Source organism: Chaetodon auriga, chromosome 21 (genome assembly GCF_051107435.1).
Source record: "Chaetodon auriga isolate fChaAug3 chromosome 21, fChaAug3.hap1, whole genome shotgun sequence".
NCBI classification, from domain to species: domain Eukaryota; kingdom Metazoa; phylum Chordata; class Actinopteri; order Chaetodontiformes; family Chaetodontidae; genus Chaetodon; species Chaetodon auriga.
In genome coordinates, this window is record NC_135094.1 from 22665576 (window position 1) to 22685756 (window position 20181).

General features: G+C 43.9%; 1 long non-coding RNA gene across 3 annotated transcripts; it reads left to right on the forward strand.

The window, feature by feature from the left end:
- The first annotated feature begins 13083 nt into the window (after window positions 1–13083).
- Window positions 13084–17460, forward strand: LOC143340069 (uncharacterized). 3 transcript variants are annotated; one of them, XR_013079390.1, is made up of 3 exons: window positions 13084–14016; window positions 14099–14249; window positions 15725–17460. It is a non-coding gene; the product is annotated as an uncharacterized LOC143340069 (long non-coding RNA). The 3 variants fall into 3 exon arrangements; XR_013079391.1 differs by having other exon boundaries at window positions 13084–13414; window positions 13861–14016; window positions 14099–17460; XR_013079392.1 differs by having other exon boundaries at window positions 13084–13325; window positions 13861–14016; window positions 14099–17460.
- Window positions 17461–20181: the final 2721 nt, after the last annotated feature.

Genomic DNA, 20181 nt, shown 5'->3' on the forward strand with positions numbered 1-20181 from the left:
TCCACTTTCCATCAGAACACTTGGCTTATTTTTTACAGTGTTGAAGGGTTTTTTTTTTTTTTGTACAGTGTTGAAGGTTCTGGATGTCTCCTCCTTGAACCGACACCTTACCGTGGTGGAAGAGTTTGAGTACCCGAATGATCCTAGAGGCTATGTTGTCCGGTGCTTAATGCCCCTGGTAGGGTCTCCCAAGGCAAACAAGTTCTAGGTGACAGGTCAGACTAAGAGCGGTTCAAAAGCCCCTGAAAGAAAAAACAACGAGGAAGCTTATGCCGCCCGGATTGGCATCACTGGGGCCCCAGCCTGGAGCCAGGCCTGGGGTTAGGGCTTGCAGGCGAGCGCCTGGTGGCCGGGTCTTTGTCCACGGGACCCGACCGGGGGAAGCCCAAAGGAGCGACATGGGCCCGCCTTCACGTAGGCCCACCACCCGCAGGAAGGATCAGAAGGGGCCGGTGCTTTGTGTTATGGGTGGCAGTTGTGGGCGGGGGCCCCGGCGACTCAAACCCTGGACGACGACTCTGGCTATGGGGACATGGAATGTCACCTCGCTGGGGGGGAAGGAGCCAGAGCTAGTGCGGGAGGCTGAGCAGAACCGACCAGAGATAGTCAGGCTTACCTCCACGCACAGTCTGGGCCCTGGAACACAACTCCTTGAGAGAGGCTGGACTCTCTTCTACTCTGGAGTTGCCCGCGGTGAGAGGCGGCGAGCTGGTGTGTGCTTGCTTGTAGCCCCCCAGCTCAGCCGTCATGTGTTGGAGTTCTCCCCACTGAGCGAGAGGGTCGCTTCCCTGCGCCTTCAGGTTGGGGACAGGTCTCTCGCTGTTGTTTCGGCCGAACAGCAATGTAGAGTACCCGGCCTTCTTGGAGTCCCTGGGAGGGGTACTGGAAAGTGCTCCAACCAGGGACTCCATTTTTCTGCTGGGGGACTTCAATGCTCACGTGGGTAGTGACAGTGATACCTGGAGGGGTGTGATTGGGAGGAACGGCCTCCCTGATCTGAACCCGAGCGGTGTTCTGTTATTGGATTTCTGTGCTAGTTTGTCCATAACGAACACCATGTTCAAGCATAAGGATGTCCATCAGTGCACGTGGCACCAGGACACCCTAGGCCGGAGATCAGTGATCGACTTTGTATTTGTATCATCTGACCTTCGGCGGTATGTCTCGGACACTCGGGTGAAGAGAGGGGCTGAGCTGTAAACTGATCACTACCTGGTGGTGAGTTGGATCTGCTGGCAGGGGAGGAATGGGGACAGACTTGGCAGACCCAAATGTACTGTGAGGGTCTGTTGGGAACGTCTGGCGGAACCCACTGTCAGGGAGGTCTTCAACTTCCATCTCCGGGAGAGTTTCGACCAGATTCTGAGGGAGGTTGGAGACATCGAGTCCAAATGGGCCATGTTCTCCACTTCCATTGTTGATGCAGCCGTCCGTGGCTGTGGCCGTAAAGTCGCCGGTGCCTGTCGTGGCGGCAATCCCCGAACTCGGTGGTGGACACTAGAAGTAAGGGATGCCGTCAAGCTGAAGAAGGAGTCCTATCGGGCTTGGTTGGCTCACGGGACTCCTGAGGCAGCTGACAAGTATCGGCAGGCCAAGCATGCGGCAGCTCAGGCGGTTGTAGAAGCAAAAACTCGGGTCTGGGAGGAGTTTGGGGAGGACATGGAGGAGGACTACCGGTCAGCCTCGAAGAAATTCTGGCAAACCATTCGGCGCCTCAGGAAGGGGAAGCAGCTCTCTGTCAACACTGTTTACAGTGGAGGTGGGGAGCTGTTGACCTTGACTGGGGACATTGTCGGGCGGTGGAAGGAATACTTCGAGGATCTCCTCAATCCCACTGTCATGTCTTCTGTGGAGGAAGCAGAGACTGGGGACTCGGAGGTCGAAGTCACTGAGGTAGTTTGCAAGCTCCTCGTTGGCAATGCAGGTGCTCCTGGAGTATGGGGTTGGAGGCCCTCTGCTGAGGGCTGTACAGTCCCTGCACAACCGGAGCAGGAGCTTGGTCCGCATTGCCGGCAGTAAGTCGGACCTGTTCCCGGTGCATGTTGGTCTCCGGCAGGGCTGCCCTTTGTCACTGGTTCTGTTCATTATTTTTATGGACAGAATTTCTAGGCGCAGCCAGGGGCTGGAGGGGGTTTGGTTCGGGAGCTGGCAGATTTCGTCTCTGCTTTTTGCGGATGATGTTGTTTTGTTGGCTCCCTCAAGCCAGGACCTTCAGCATGCACTGGGGCGGTTTGCAGCCGAGTGTGAAGCAGCTGGGATGAGAGTCAGCACCTCCAAGTCCGAGGCCATGGTTCTGGACTGGAAAAAGGTGGCTTGCTCCCTCCAGGTTGGGGGAGAGTTCCTGCCTCAAGTGGAGGAGTTTAAGTATCTTGGGATCTTGTTCACAAGTGAGGGAAGAATGGAGCATGAGACTGACAGGCGGATCGGTGCAGCGGCAGCAGTAATGCGGTCGCTGTATTGGCCTGCTGTGGTGAAGAAGGAGCTGAGCCGAAAGGCGAAGCTCTCGATTTACCAGTCAATCTACGTTCCTACCCTCACCTATGGTCATGAACTTTGGGTCATGAACGAAAGAACGAGGTCCCGGATACAAGCGGCTGAAATGAGTTTCCTCCGCAGGGTGGCAGGCCGCTCCCTTAGCGATAGGCTGAGGAGCTCTGTCACCCAGGAGGAGCTCAGAGTAGAGCCGCTGCTCCTCCACATTGAGAGGAGTCAGCTGAGGTGGCTCGGGCATCTTTATCGGATGCCCCCTGGACGCCTCCCTTGGGAGGTGTTCCAGGCTTTATCTTCCTCTTTACTCTTTACTTTTCTTTGTCTCAGCATTGGGACACAGATAATAATGATGCTCAGGAATATGATCATCGTTGCAGTCTTATTTTTACAAGGATAGGCAGGTTTGCAGTATGAACTATCGTCATGAACTCAAGACATTTCTTGCACATTCCTAGCTTCTTTACTGCAGCTTTCCTTTCCGTTAGCTTTAACGTTTTAAACTGTTTGCAGAAGTAGAGCTTTTTCTTGTGCTTTCCATCAGCACAGATTACACAACCACCTTGATTGTTGCTTGCCTTGGTAGACCTGGTTCTTGCATGTCTTGGTTCGGTTCTGGTTTCTCTCCTACTTGGTTCTTCCTCCCTCAGTTGCTCGAGCTGCTCATATATGCTCTCCTGCTCTTTGAGGAATGACAAGAGACTGTCAGACCACTTTTCTGGTGCTGCAGTGTATACCAGCCACAGCATAGACCAGCCATTCCTTCTTGAGGTTCTGGAAGTTTACTTTCAATTGATTTTGTCACAAGCAGATTTTTAATAACGCCTGTGTCTCCAATGTGATTCAAATCCTGAAGTGCCTTCTCCACAGGCTGAATTAGTTCCACAATTTTGCGTGGCTGATGACCCCTGACAGCTGGCATTCTCTGTAGGTCCTCCACTGTTTCAGTGCCGAGATGTCATCTGCTGTATTGCAGGTTGTGAGGCAAATGTCTCTTGTGATTTTGTCATCCAGACTGTCCAATAATTGAATCTTTTTCACCTCTCTTGATCCTGTGGGCTCACCTTGTTTTTGTAGTGCTTCCCAGTCCTTCCTCCACCTTTGGAAATCCCACTTGTTGCCAGTAAGCTTGGGAAGTGCTGTCAGCTTCGGTTTGATGGTTGGCACAGGATGGTTGAATTTATTTGCAGTCTGTGCTAACCTTTCAATGTCCTCTTTTATCCTTGCCTGTATGAAATCAGCCTTCCTGGAAACCAGCCTGGGGATGCAGAGCTCCAGCCCCTTTAAGTGCCTCTGGAGGTCCTGCTGCTCATCTGGAGGAATCTGGAGGACATGTCCTTTTGGTTCCTGGTAATACTGTTGTTCACACGGGAGAACAATCTCTTTGCTGTAGTCCTCTCCACCTTGAGCTGCTCAACTGACTTGACAGCTTGACTCGCCATTTTTGATTTCAGTCTGCAGGTTGTTCAAGGATCCTCTCTCTTGGCTTTTCAGGCCCCAGTCTCCTGGTCCTCACTGCTCAGGCACCTTCAGCGATGCTTCACTGCTGTGGCCCCGGCAGTGGTTTTTCACTGTCAGGTTATCTTTAACTTCTTGGACTTTGAAGTTTGCAGCTTCCCCACTTGAAAGGGATTGATTTTGTCTACCCGAGGTTGAACAGGGTTCCACTCACTGACCAAACAGTTGCTGGGTTTTTCCTTCTTTTATTTTGCAGTTGGTGATGGCTTACAGAGAGAATACAGGGCATAGGCTGGTAGAAACAACAGAAGGTTTATTAACCAAAGGTGTCCACAAGAACAGGCAAACAAAAGGCGAGAGCACAAAAACACTCTGAACTGTCTAACAAAGGGTGTCCACCAAAACGGGAAAACAAAAGGCGAGAGCAAAAAACACGCTCTGATCTGACTGAGCTCCAACTCCTCTCACGACCGAGGCTGGGCTGGGCTGAGGGCTTATCCACAGGGCAAAGGCTCCTGGAAAAAAGGAAGGCAGAATACAGGTCAGTGTGAACCGGACAGGCACACGGGATCAGTCGACTGGCAGAGGAACGGCAGAGTACCACTGAGGTAAGCAGACGATCTGACGAATACTGGAGGAATGAGCCAGGGTTAAATGCAGCTGCTGATTAGGTGATGATGAGGTGATGATTTGCCGGTGTGAGAGGAGGCAGGTGCAGCCTCACCGCACGGACCTAGACAGACAGGGGAAGACAGACAAGACCACAAGGGGGCAGGGAGAACGCAGGGAAAACACAGGGAAAAAGGGGAAGACAGAGCCCTGCCTAACATTAGCTGTTAATATATATATATAATAATAAAAAATACAAACAGTAAAAAATTTTTTACACATCTCTGTAACACTTCAAATAATAAACACAATTGTGCTATTTTCCCTAATTTGAACATTTAATCACAAAAACTGCAAATAAATCTGATAATTATGACTGTTTTAACTTTAGGTTAACATCATGTGTCAAATCGAATTTTGCTGCATTTTAAGAAAAGGACTTTAAATGGTTTTATCAAAATTTTATCGTGTTTATACTTTTTCTTTTAACTTGTTTATATTTTTAAATTTTTAAATATTTATTTCTTAACTTATTTAACAGTATTTTTAAAGTACAATTATATGACAAAATTACCATAAAGTGCTGTTAATAAAACCATAAACAATTGACAATCAAAAGTTTAAATAATCACCACTAATATTTACATTCATACCAAAGTGACTTGTGCACATCAAAGCAAATTGCCAACCAACAATCAAATCTTCCATTAAGTACTTACAATTAGTGGGTACTTAATCAACGAAGGACTCAAACTGTCCAGCCTCGTGAATGTGGCCGACCACCATGGCTAATGCTAATGGCTACATCAAACTGCAGCAGCAGACCCCAGCAAGCAGACAGCCTCTCACTTAGTCTCTCAATGTTCAGTATCTTACCGGCTGCCACTTGGATTTTGTAGTCAGATCAGTTCTGCTCAGATTGCCAGGTCTCTTGCATGTTGCCGTTGCATTCACTCACTTTCGCAAGCTGTGTCCCAATTCAGCGGCTGCATCCTTCGGAGGACCCAGCCTACGCGGTCTCTGGAGGCTGGGTCCTTCGGAGGATCCTCCGTCGGCCGCATCAACTATCGCTAAATGGGACGGTCTAGCCTTCGGAGCATTTCCTGATTGCATCACAACGTCATAACTTCTTCCCTCCTAACCCGGGAAAAACACACGTACGGGGTGCAGAGATGAGCCCGTACAGCTGCTATCGCTTGTAAGAGGCGCGAAATGTAGCCTATTATACAACTTACAAATTCACCTGATGTGAATATCTTCACAGCTTTGCGTCGGACGGTTCACGCCTCACGCGTCGTCCATTCATTTCTGATAATGGACACCTCGAAGGGCGTTATCCCGCTCTTACCATGGTCACTTACGAAAGAAATAAATATTAAATCAATTATTAATATGTTAATGTTGTTTTTTTTACCGTTAAAATCGTAAGTTTTTAACAAGAGGCGGCTGAGTGGACTATTTAATATCGCTCGTTGTGACACGTTGCCAAGGTAACCGGCTCTGGCCACAGAACCTGCAGCTCGGTCTGCGCAACTGTTATATTAGACCTAATCAGTGGAGGGAAGTGACATGATTGCTTAACGTTATGTTACGTGATACAAAGTATCATTTCAGAGGGCAAGTGCACCTCTTACCGCTTGTGTGTGTCCAGAGGATGATGCCAAATTTTGTTTCAAAGACTCAAAGTCAACAGATAGTTTCCTAAATCATTTTTATTGCAAGAAATATTATCCACCATTCACTCTGATCATTAAATGTGGTTAAAGGAAACTATAAAATCACTCATGTTGTCTACTGTCTTGCCGTTGTGATAAATAAACTGAAATAACGTATGTTCTGAGTTTCTGTTGCCACGGTTACCAACTAGCGTTTGAGCCAGCGCAATAATTTAGAACAATCAGGCTATTTGACTGGAACTTTTTTATAGTTGTCCTACAACAACGGACACCCTGCAGCCAATCACAATCGAGTATTCACCCAAAATAAGATATTAGTTGACATGTGAGCTTGTAACATTTGTAAGTGAAGAGTTTTAATAAGGCTAACTATTAACTGAGCTCCTCATATCAACAGGTCGCCATTATTTAAAAAAAAAAAACAATCGGTGCGCAAAGCATCTTGGGATATGGGAGGACGTGAAGGATAGTAGCAACGCATCCTCCAAATACAGGGAAAAGGAGGACGCATTTGTCGGCTGCATTTGGAGGATCCTTCGAATTTGGACGAATTGGGACAGCCTTTGTGCAGCGTTATGACGTAATCGGCCTTCAAATCCATCCTCCGAAGGATGCAGCCCCTGAATTGGGACACAGCTGCAGTCTCTCCAGGTACTGTGCGCACCGCTCTTTATGCCCCTGGTAGCAACGGCATGGGCTGCAGATTAGTTCCGCCCAGCTGATTCAGCTATTTTTATTTTCGACTTCACACCCAATCAGCCCCACCTCCTCAGGTGTTCACCTGGAGTGCATTATCCTGATTAGGCACAGAATAAAAGGAGAGAGCTCTCTCTTACCTGTTGCTGGATTGTCCTGAATCCCTGGTGGTGTCTTTGTTCATCTCCTTGTGAGTCCTACACTTCTTTGCCTCCTGTCCTAGAGAGCTTGCCCATGTTAAATGTTTTTGCGCAGCCACTAATTGTGTGCTCCTGTGTTTCAGTGTCTACCTGCCACTGCAGTGCATGCCTTGCCTCAAACTCCTTTAGTTTTTCTCCCACTCCTTATGAGTGCGCTTTTTGATACAACCATTGTGTTTAAAATAAATTGTAATTTTTTCCTACATCTCTGTCTCTGGTCTGCATCTTTGGGCCCCAACAAATTTACCAGGCATAAAGGCTAACAGAACAGTCCGGCCAGTATGGACAGACCCAGTTAAAAAAGCAATTACCATTCAGGGTGTCATGTTCGGTCAGCATGAACAATTAAATCAAGTTAAATCACCGGAACCACCGCTGACCAAGGCACAGACAACCAACCCCAAACCCTTTGATGGGTTTGATAAGTGTCGTGGGTTCCTGTTACAATGCAACGTTGTTTTCGCCAGCATCCACGCTCATTCTTTTCCGAACAAACGAAAGTTCACTATACTCCGCCAGTCACCTCCAAGATCAGAACCAACCTTCTTCTTCCTTCCCCTAACCAGTCGGTAGAGGAGGAGCCCATGCAGTTGGGAAGAGCTTGTTTGTCCTCCGCCAAACACCTCTGTAGGATCAGAGTGGGTGAGTGTGTTTACTGTGGAAGAGTCGGTCATGTACTGTCTGTCTGCCCCATTTGACCAAACGGACCAGCTCGTTAGTAGAATTGGGCTTATTGACGAGCCCTGTCTCCCAAGACTTAAATCCCCCATAGACTTGCAAGTTTCAATTACAGGCTTCTGTCTGTATGGGGGAGGAGGTGTACTCTGTTCTGGCGCTGAGGAGAACCTGTTGGTTCGCACGCATGGCCGCAGATATGGGTTGCCAGCTGGAGGAGCTGGACAACCCGCGACGGCTTATGTGCTCAATGGGAGGGTCATGATGGAGGTAACTCATCACACTACTCCCTAACCCATCTGGTTGATCGTTTACAGAAAGAACCATGAAGAGATATCACTCCCCATCGTTCACTCACCTCACTCTCCCTTGGTCTTAGGGCATCCCTGGCTAAAGCTGCACAACCCACATTTTCACTGGGGCAAAGGAAGAATTGTGAGTTGGAGTTCTTAGTGTCATGCTCATTATCTTTGTTCAGCTCTCCCTCCTACAGTTGGAGCCGCCAAGAGTGCAGTCTCTTTCCCAGACCCTGTGAATCTCTCCTGCTTTCCCTCTGTTTACCACCACCTCAGGGAGGTGGCCGTATGACTGCTCCATTGACCTCCTCCCAAGCGCACCACTCCCCACCAGTTGGCTCTACAGTTTGTCCCGCGCGATGGAGCAATACATTAAGGACTCCCTGGCTGCAGGTATCATACGACTCTTATCCTCTCCTCTTGGTGCAGTTTTCTTTTTCTTGGCTAAGAAGGATAAGACTCTCAGACCATGCGTTAACTTCCAAGGCTTAAACGAGATCACTGTTAGAAATAAGTACCCTCTACCAGTGATTAACTCTGTCTTCTGACTCTCTACAGGAAGCCACCATCTTCACCAAGCTAGACCTGAGCAATGCTTATCATCTGGTACGCATCAGAGAGTGAGATGAGTGGATGACCGCATTCAACACTCCACACTTGAAGAATCGCCTGTATGTTAAGGCAGAAAAATGTGAATTTCACACAAACTCTGTGTCCTTCTTAAGATTTATCACCCAGGAAGGCAACCTGAAGGCCAACCCTGAAAAGATCAGGGCAGTGGAGGAAGGCCTGTCCCGGAGACCTGTAAAGAGCTACAGCAATTTCTAGAGTTTGCTAACTTCTATCGTAGGTTTGTCCAGGACTACAGCAAAATAGCTTTTCTGTTGACCAAGCTAACTTCTTCCCAAGTGAAGTTTAGCTTGTCAGCAGAGGCTAACAATGCTTTGCAAAAACTCAAGGCATTTTTCATCTCCGCACCTATTCTCGTTCAACCTGACCCCATCAAGCCCTTCATTGTGGAGGTGGATGCTTCGGACACTGGGGTGGGGGCAGTGTTGTCTCAGTATACCAAGCCAGATAATTGTTTGCCTCCCTGTGCTTTCTTCTCTTGCTATCTCTCTCCTGCTGCACAGAACTACGATGTTGGTAACTGTGAACTGTTGGCCGTCAAGCTGGCTTTGGAGGAGTGGAGACACTGGCTGGAGGGAGCCGAGCAGCCTTTCGTGGTCTGGACGGACCACAAGAATCTGGTGTACATCAGCCAAGAGACTGAACTCACGACAGTTCCGTTGGGTCTTGTTCTTTAGTCGCTTCAATTTCTCTCTCACCTACAGACCTTGTTCCAGGAATACTAAGCCTGATGCCACGTCTCGGCAGTTGTCTGACGAAGCAGTGGCCGTACCTGAGACCATTCTGCCGGAGGGCTGGGTCATTGCTGCCCTCACGTGGGACATCAAGGGGGTTATCAGGGAGGCTCAGCTACAGCACCCAGACCCAGGACCTAAGGACAGACTGTTTGTTCCCCATACCGTTTGTTCACAGGTTCTACACTGGACTCATTCTCACTGCCTCGCCTGCCATCCTGGAGCCAACCGCACCATCTCGCTGCTTTGGTGCCACTTTTGGTGGGTAATACTGGAGGCAGATGCCCGCGAGTACGTAGCAGTCTGCTCAACCTGTGCTCGTAGCAAGGCCTCGAATAAGGCTCCAGTTGGACTCCTTCCTCTACCCATTCCCAGAAGACCCTGGTCTCACATTGCCGTGGATTTCGTCACTGGCCTGCCACCCTCTCGAGTTAACACTACCATTCTCACTGTGGTTGATTGAAAGGCTGTCAAAAGGCAACTGCTGAACTACTCATCCACCATGAAACTAACAGCGTGACGTTAACAATACTATATGGCACATTAGCCTGTGATAAGTTCAGTCATACCTGCAAAGCACCTTAGCAAGACTTGCTCATCAAACACAATTTCACCAGCAAAAGAAAGACAACAAAATGCTATCAATTTAGCCTATGTCCCAGAGAGGATAATCTAAGTGAGTCAGATCATATTAAAACGCTTACCTTGCTAATGTTGACTTGACCGGATCGACAAGGGAAGAAGGGCTGGAACAACGACGAAGTCCAGAGAAGTCAGAGGGACTATGGGGGCGCAGACGTTGACGTCACTTATACTGAGAATACTTCAAAGATGTCTTTGATGTGCTGGATGAACTGCACATCAAAGATGTTTCTATTCTGGAGTCCACGTGAAGTTTTTTTTTTTTTCCCAGTGGATTGCTAATGCATTGCACATTTGAATACAGGTTGTGGACAGAAAGAACAACAGGAATCTACACACACTTTTGTTGATGAAATTGTGTTTGATTAGCAAGTCTTGCAAAGGTGCTTTTGGAAAAAACAGTGGTCTCCATTTGCAGGCATGACTGAACTTATTACAGGCTAATATGCCATAGTATGCTGAGAGTTAGCTAACATTATGCTGTTAGTTTCATGCTAGATGTGTGCGAGTTAGTGGTGAAGTTGTGGCTTTTTCATTTATGTGGAATCTACACACACTTTCATTGATGAAATTGTGTTTGATTAGCAAGTCTTGCAAAGGTGCTTTTGGAAAAAACGGTGGTCTCCATTTGCAGGCATGACTGAACTTATTACAGGCTAATGTGCCATATAGTATGGTGGATATATGGTGGTTTGATTTTTAAGATGTAACATTATTGCTGTTTCACTTGCAGAGAATCCGCTCACTTGTATTTTCATGTGTGTTGGAATAGGTTGAAAGCAGCTGGTTTTGTTGTTGTTGTTGTAGTTGTTGTTGTTTTTGGAAGTGCTGCATTCTCACCATAATGGGACATTATGAGTCTGTGATTAGCGAGTCTGGCAAAAGAGCTTTTGAAAAAATGTCTCCCTTTCCAGGCATGACTGAAATGGGACATTGTGAATTGCACAGGATATGGCAATAGCAACATGAAAATGCAAGTGAACACCTGTGTGGCGGATTAAATTAGCACTTTTAACTGCCCAGTGAGACAAAGCAAAACTGTTCATTTTAAAATCTTCATTTAACCTTACTTGCCAAAGGTCCAGTAAACACAGACATGTGAGTTGTGGCCCATTCAAAGATACCAGCTCTAAATGTACTTTTACATTTTTACAGCATAGAGTACCATACAGGAAACTGTCAGTGTGTCAGATACTGAGGACATTGTTGAGGACATATCTTATTTCAGTGAATTGTGTCTCTGAAATGTGTGTATGTTTTACATAAATTTAGAGGGATGGTATTTTATTCCAGCAACTGCTATTCAGAATACTGGTGAGGAGATTCAGAATATATATGAGAGAGGACAGACATGTACCTTGAATAGATTAAATTTGCTTCTGAAAGTTATCAGTACGTCATTTGAAGAATTGTAAAAAAGTATGTTTCACTCTTTCAGAAAGATATTTTGAGGCCTATTTATCAGCTTGGTCTTCCTGCCTCACAAAGTAAAGGCAACTTGCCGTGTTCTTCTGAACATGTTGAAGGTGCAGTCTCACAGTTTGGCTTCACTGAGATACTCAATACAAATTTTTGTGTAGATGTGCAATATTTCATAAATAAAGGAAGGATAACATATAAGAAGGGCTGATTAGTTGTCACCAGGTATGAAGAATTTAATGAACTCGTCTTCATTGCAATGAAAGATGATTGACGTAAGACAAGATAAGACTTTATTGATCCCACACCAGGTCATTTTATTATGGACTCTTAATGCTCTCTGTGTCTGCAAAGCCATTTCTATGTGGTGATTTTTTTCTCAACTATCCTCTAAATCAGTGATTCTCAACTGGTGGGTCACAGTCCAAAAGTGGGTCACAGACGGACATCGGGACGGAACTCCGCCGTGCACAATACAGAGAGCAGAGAAGAACTGTAAATGCGTGACCATGTAGAGAGAGAAATGACATGCCCTTGTTGTGTATCAATGATGCAACCTTTAGGTTTGTAGTATACGCTCTTCTCATTAGGACATCCTCCCCCCAGGGCATTGAGGATTCTTGTCGCTCGTAAATACCTTTAACCTAAAGGTGGAGAGGCCATGATTATATTAGGCCCTCTCCTGTTGTGCAGTATATGCTCGATCCATGACCATATTAGGTCTTTTCTAACCCTTCTGTATTTAGCTGTGGCAACACAATTCCCCTATATAATGCATGTCTGAGATGCTGTATGTGTGTGTTGCTTCTATTGGCTGAAACCACCCAGACATAGCATGCTGTCTGAGATGCTGTACTTGTTTTAATAAACTTGTTTATATATGAACAAGACAGTATCGGCGGAGAACTTCTTCATCATCTTCACTTCATTGCTGCATCATTGATACACAACAGGTTAAAGGTATTTACGAGCGACAAGAATCCTCAAAGCCCTGGGGGAAGAGTTCCCTGCAGAAGAGCATATACTACACCCTCCTGTAAATAAGATAAGGCTATTGAGTTTGTGTTGTATTGTGTTTAATAAAAGGACAAGGTATAGACCTGTTCTATAGGAAAGGTATTCTCAAATGACTTATGTTGTGATCTGGCGCTATATAGAAAATAAAATCAAATAAAATTAACTTGACCTTCAAGGGGGGGTGGCCCTCCTAATATAATGGTAAGGAACCACTGCTCTATGTATGGACCACATGTACTCAGTGAAAAAGCACTCTCTGCCCACTGGTGGGTGGGTGTGCGCACAGGGTTCTAAATTAACACCCGCCAACCCGCCAAATGCGGGTTAAAATTCATATTGGCGGGTGTAAATAAAAACTTACTAGCCAATTTGGCCGGTAACGCATTAGGCAATCATGTCAGTCAGAGCCGCTCTACAGTTCTTGGTCATTTGTCCCCCGGACAGTCCGTCCTACATTTCCCATGAACACTGTCGTAATGCTACGTGATGACGTACAAGACGCCCATTGGCTGTGCACAGGCACACTACAGTCTGTAGTGCAACCGGCGCGAGAAACCACGGAAACGCAAACACAAAGAAGAAGAAGAAGAACGAACGGCGGCGTATAAACTGTAGAAAAGGAGACTGAGCTAGCTAAAAGTAAAAAGTAAAGTTAAACTAAATGCTGCGGTGGTTGGGACAGACGTCTGGGGGCGAGAAGAGGAAGGAGGCAGGGGATGAGAATGTCGACAAAGCGTGCGAGTCGTGAATGGGTTGTGTTTGATCACGAAAATGCCGTCATGTTTTGTAAGGATTGTCGCATGTACACGAAAGAAAAAAACAAGACGAATAATTTTGTGGTGGGGACTAATAATTTTAAAGTCGAGGCAGTAAAGGTCTGTGTGTATATGTGTGCAGGTGTCTTTGTGTGCATGCGTGTGAGAGAGCAGAGGAGAATTGTAAACATGTGACCATGTAGAGAAAGAAATGACATGCCCTCCTGTGAATAAGATAAATAAGATGAGGATATATAGCTTGTTTAATAAAAAGACAAGATATAGACCTGTTCTATTCGAAAGGTATTCTCAAATGGCTTATGTTGTGAGCTTGCGCTATATAGAAAATAAAATTGAAAAAAAATTACTTGACCTTCAAACTGCAACCTGAATGTTCAGCCTTTTCACAGAATTCTGTCTGATTTTTAAAAATGCAAATCATTCTATTAATTGTTATTGTCATATTTCAACTATAAAATTAAGTCTAAAGATGGACATAAAGAGGGGTCGAAGTAAGCCCCCCACCAGAAGTCAATTACAATCTCCTTTGTTTTCCCCATATTCAGGGAGAGATTGGTATTTCCACACCACATGACCAGTGGGTGCACCTCGTCCCTGTAGATGGTCTCATCACTGTTGCTGATGCCGACCAGTACTGCATGTGATCTCTCTGTGGCAAAGTCCTGACACCAATTCCAGAGGAGGTTGCTCAGACCAAGCTGGTAACTGCTGAGGGATGACAGTGTTGGATCGTAAACTTCCGTCTGTGAACAACATTCTCATGTAAGATTTTCTTGTGGCCAGGTGGGCGAGGGCTGAGTGGAGAGCAGAGGAGACTGCATCATCAGTGGACCGGTTGGCCTGTAATGCAACCTGAAATGAGTCCAGGAGAGGGGGGAGGCTGGATCTTATTTGTTGCATGGCGAGCCTTTCAAAGCACTTTATGATGGTGGAGGTCAGTGCAACAGGGTGGTAGAGTTTTCGCACCCATGTAACTATTAGCATTTGAGTCTGAGTTCATAAGAGCAGTCACAAAAATGAATGAAATCATTTTTGACATGCTAAACATTAAACACACTGATGAGAAACTTGTTTTCTCTTCTTGGCACTAGATACACTGCAGACACACAGCAGCTGACAAAAAGAGGAGGTAAATATAGAGAAATATTAGCTTTTAGAGCTGATAATTAGCCTGTTCAGCCACTATTGGTATTCAATACAAACAAATTATTAGACTGTAAACCATTACCAAACCAGTAACTAAGCTGTCAGACAACTCTGCCATACTTAAGCAGTTACGTAGTGTTTCTGTGGTTGTGACACAACCTAAAATATATATATATATACACACACACACACACACACACATATATATACATACACATAAATATATATGTATACATATGTATATACATATGTATATATGTGTGTGTGTGTATCCATATATATATGTGTATATATGTATGTATACATAGTATTTGAATTCCCTGTGGTCTCTGGGGAAAACATTATACCAATCTCCCTTTAAGACATATGGTGTATTAACAATTCCTTATGTGTCCATAAAAACACATTACTCCAGAAGCTAAAAGATAAAAGGCATTATATGTCAGCAGTCTTCTTGTCAATTTGGCATCAAAACAATCCACAAAGACAAACTGTAGTTCCATACAAACAGATTTGAAATACTACCATTATCAAAATGTGAATTTCAGACAGCTTCTTTGTCCAGGGATTGGACCATCAGGGAGGACACCACGGGGCGGACCCAGGACATGCTGGAGGGATTATGTCTCTCGGCTGGCCTGGGAATGCCTTGGGATCCCTCAGTAGGAGCTGGTGGAAGTGGCTGCAGAGAGGGCTGTCTGGGTTTCCTTGCTGAGGCTGCTGCCTCTTATGAAGTGCCATTAGTTCTGAGTGTCAAACACTCAACTGTGGATATTCTTGAAGGGTATCAGTGTGGCCCACATAGAATGACCAGCCAGTAAATTTTAACAAGTGTAGTTACAATATGAGATCACCAGAGAGAGCATCAACACCCTCTTTGCTTGTTATTGAAAACATGAAGTACCTTCGAGAAGCGCACATTACCTTAGACCTTCGCTGAGAAAAGTCAGAGAGACAGCAATCTGGAGAAGTCTCGTAGTGGAGTATATTGTTTAAGGTTTTACCATTTCAGAGAAGGAGCCAAAGATTGTGAGCATGTCAACTGCTATATATTTGTGTATGTATGTATTTATTGATCTATTCATTTATTTCATTACTTGCACCGTCTTTGAGCACCCTGAAAAGCGCTGTATAAGATCTAGCTGTAAGATATTATTTTGATTATTATTTTTGATAATAATGATATTATTTATTTCTGTATTGCTTTTTTTCATTTGTCTCCGCATATTGTGGAATGACATGGACCAAAACACGGTGATCCAGGATCCCTTTCATCTGAGGAGGGTGTGATCTACTGCTCAGCTTACTTGGTCATACCTGTGGCTGCATCGGATAGAATAGATGAGCTTCATGAGATCTCTACAATATAGACATTCTACGGTGGTAGCACACAAGCACACAAGAGTACATAACAAACCTTTTTTCAAATGATATTTCCATCTCAGACACACTCAAATGTGGATGTTCATGAAGGAAAATGTGGCTTCATTTGACTTACGCTGCAGTTACTGCACATACACAGCAATTAGCCAGAAGGTAATATAAACTCACCAGAGGAAGAATTAATATCACTAGTCACTGTTTAAAGTGTGACTGTTTTTATGTGCCAAACTATCTCGGAACTAAATCTGCAGCTGAAAAACACTCAAATGTGAATGTTTTTGAAGGACAGCATGGCATGACATGATTCAGCTGTTGTTATGTTCCAGACTGTCTTAGAATGAAAAATACACTTGAGAAACATCCAAGTGTGAAAGTTTCTGAAGGAAAGCATGGCCAGTTACTGGCCAGTTACTTTGCAGTTACTGTAACAAAACCAACATGTGGTGTGTCTAACAAGGACAATTTCACTTTAGAAACATTGAAATGTTAATGGTTGTTGAAGAACACCATGGTTTAATTTGACTTCATCTTCAGTCTTCATCTTCTTCATGACAATTCCACTTTAGAAGCATTCAGGAGTGAATGTTAAAGGACAACATGTTTTAATTTGACTCCTTCACAGTTACTGTGAAAAATACAAGTGTTGATGTTGTGCTCCTGTTGCTCATAGAATGTGATTTTGACTGTAAAATGAATTGAGCGTCACCATTTAAGATTCATGTATTTTCATGTGTCACACTGTCTTAGAATGACAACTCTACTTGAGAAACATGCAACAGTGAATGTTTATGATGGACAACATGCTTTCATTTGACTCCTTTTTCAGTTACTGTGAAAAATGCAACATGTTCATTTTGTACTCCTGTCGCTCATATGAAGTGATTTTGAAACTAAAATCAAATGAACATCACATTTAAAGACTCATTTGTTTTTATGTGTCAAACTGTCTTAGATTGATAATTCCACTTAAGAAACATTCAACTGTGAATGTCAAGGAGGACAACATGATTTAATTTGACTTCCTTCACAGTTACTGTGAAAAATACAAGTGTTGATATTGTGCTCCTGTTGCTCATATGTAGTAATTTTGACCGTAAAACCTGACCAGAATGTCAGTCTGTAAGATTCATTGGTTTCATGGCACACTGTCTCAGAATGACAATTCCACTTTAGAAACATTCAACTGTGAATGTTTATGAATGACAACATGTTTTAATTTGATTTCCTTCACAGGTTTTGTGAAAAACACAACATGTTCATTTTGTGCTCCTGTCGCTCTTGTAGTGTGATTTTGACTGAAAAATCAAATGAGCATCACCATTTAAGATTCAGCTGTTTTTTATGTGTCACACTGTCTTAGAATGACAATTCCACTTTAGAAACATTCAACTGTGAATGTTTTTGAATGACAGCATGTTTTAATTTGACTTCCTTCACAGGTTCTGTGAAAAATACAAGTGTTGATGTTGTGCTTCTGTCGCTCATGTAGTGTGATTTTGACGGTAAAATCAAATGAGCATCACCATTTAAGATTCAGCTGTTTTTTTTGTGTCAAACTGTGTTAGAATGACAATTCAACTTTAGAAGCATTCAATACTGAATGTTTTTGAAGGATAACGTGGTTTCATTTGACTTCTTTTTCAGTTACTGTGAAAAATACAAGTGTTGATGTTGTGCTTCTGTCGCTCATGTAGTGTGATTTTGACGGTAAAATCAAATGAGCATCACCATTTAAGATTCAGCTGTTTTTTATGTGTCAAACTGTGTTAGAATGACAATTCAACTTTAGAAGCATTCAATACTGAATGTTTTTGAAGGATAACGTGGTTTCATTTGACTTCTTTTTCAGTTACTGTGAAAAATACAACATGTTCATTTTGTGCTTGTCTTGCTCATGTGTGATTTTGACTGTAAAATCAAATGAGCGTCACCATTTAAGATTCATGTATTTTTATGTCACACTGTCTCAGAATGACAATTGCACTTTAGAAACATTCAACTGTGAATGTTTATGAAGGACATAATGATTTCATTTGACTTCCTTCACAGTTACTGTGAAAAATACAAGTGTTGATGTTGTGTCACAGGGTGTGTGTGTGTGTGTGTGTGTATGTGTGTCGTTGGTTGGGTTGCGGGTCTGCTCCTGCTCCCCAGTTGTTACTAAGGGCACCAATTGAATTGCAGTGATTCGCTGCACCTGTCCACAAAAACGGCAGCGACTGTGATTGGTGCACGGGGGTGGTTAGTTTTTTCCCTTAAAAGACACAGGTGTGTTGCATTAAAGAGGGGAGTCAGACCACAGGACGATAGGCAGCCGCGGAGTCAGGAAGGAGCGCACCGGGGTGAGAGAAACGGAGCTGAACGGTGGCAGCGGGAGGACACAGTGACGACACACCGCAGGTAGAGGGACTAGCGCGTGACCGCTTGGTGGACCCGAAAGAGGAACCGGCGAGAGAGAGAGAGAGAGAGAGAGAGAGAGAGAGAGAGAGAGAGAGAGAGAGAGAGAGAGAGAGAGAGAGAGAGAGAGAGAGAGAGAGAGAGAGAGAGAGAGAGGGGGGAGGCGCCGTAAGGATGGTGGAGGAGTGAGGCACGCTTCACTCCTCAGCTAAGTAACCTCTCTTTACCTTCATGACGTCAGGGGCACGCTAATTTCCACAACCTATGCCAGGGGGACATTCATAGTTGTGTCCCCCCCCCCCCATCATAATTTATTGAATTAATCTGCCTTTATTAGTTTGGTTGGTGTGGATATTTATCTAAGAGTGTTTTTTTGTTTGTTTGGAATTTCTTTTGATGCTTGTTTTGGAGGGGGAAGAGACACTATGACTGTACCCCTGTTTATTGGATGGACCTACTGTACAGTCAGTTATCAGACTCTGAAGTAATTCAGCCCTTTTACACATAGGCTCCTTGCCGCCATACCTGTGGATGCAGCCAGGGCCAGCTGTCTTGCAAGACATGTAGTGTGATTTTGACTGTAAAATCAAATGAGCGTCACCATGTAAGATTCATTTGTTTTTATGTTTCACACTGTCTCAGAATGACAGTTCCACTTTAGAAACATTCAACTGTGAATGTTTATGAAGGACATAATGATTTCATTTGACTTCCTTCACAGTTGCTGTGAAAAACACAACATGTTCATTTTGTATTCCTGTCGCTCATATGTGGTGATTTTGACTGTAAAATCAAATGAGCGTCACCATTTGAGAATCATTTGTGTCACACTGTCTCAGAATGACAATTCCACCTGAGAAACACTCAAATGTGAGTGTTTTTAAAGGACAACATTGTTTAATTTGACTTCTTTTTCAGATACTGTGAATAGTACGACAAGTGTTCAGTTTGTGCTTGTCTGGCTCATGTAGTGTGATTTTGACTGTAAAATCAAATGAGCGTCACCATTTAAGATTTATTTGTTTTTATGTGTCACACTGTCTCAGAATCACAATTCCACTTTGCAAACATTCAACTGTGAATGTTCATGAAGGACAACATGTTTTAATTTGACTTTCTTCACAGTGAAGGAAATATAGAAAAATACTAGTGTTGATGTCGTGCTTGGCTTGCTCATACAATATAATGTTGACAATAAAATCAAATGAATATCACCATCTAAGATTCATGTGTTTTGTTTTTTTTATATCAAACCATCTTAGAATAACAATTCCACCTGAGAAACATTCAATTGTAAATGTTTTTAAAGGACAATGTGGTTTAATTTGACTTCTCTTTCAATTATTGTGAAAAATACAAGTGTTCATCTTGTGCTTGTCTCACTCAAACAAAATGACTGACAGTAAAATCAAAAGAATGTCAATCTGTAAGATTCATGTTTTTTTATGTCAAACTGTCTTAGAATGACAATTCCACTTGAGAAACATTCAACTGTGAATGTTTTTCAAGGACAACATGGTTTAATTTGACTTTTTTCAGTTACTGTGAAAAATACAACATGTTCATTTGTTCTCCGGTCGCTCACATATCATGATGTTGACAGTAAATTCAGATGAGCATCACCATTTGAGATTCATGTGTTTTTTATGTGTCGACATGTCTTAGAATTACAATTCCACTTGAGAAACACTCAAATGTGAAAGTTTTTGATGGACATAATGGTTTAATTTGACTTCTTTTTAAGTTACTGTTAAACATATACATGTTAATGTTGTGCTTGTCTCGCTCATACACAATGAATCTTAAAAAGTTACATTCATGTGATTTTCCTGTCAAAATGACGCTATATGAGCGAGAAAAGCACAAGATGAGACAAGATGAACACTTGTTGCATTTTTCACAGTAACTCAACACAAATTCAAAATAAACCATGCTGTCCT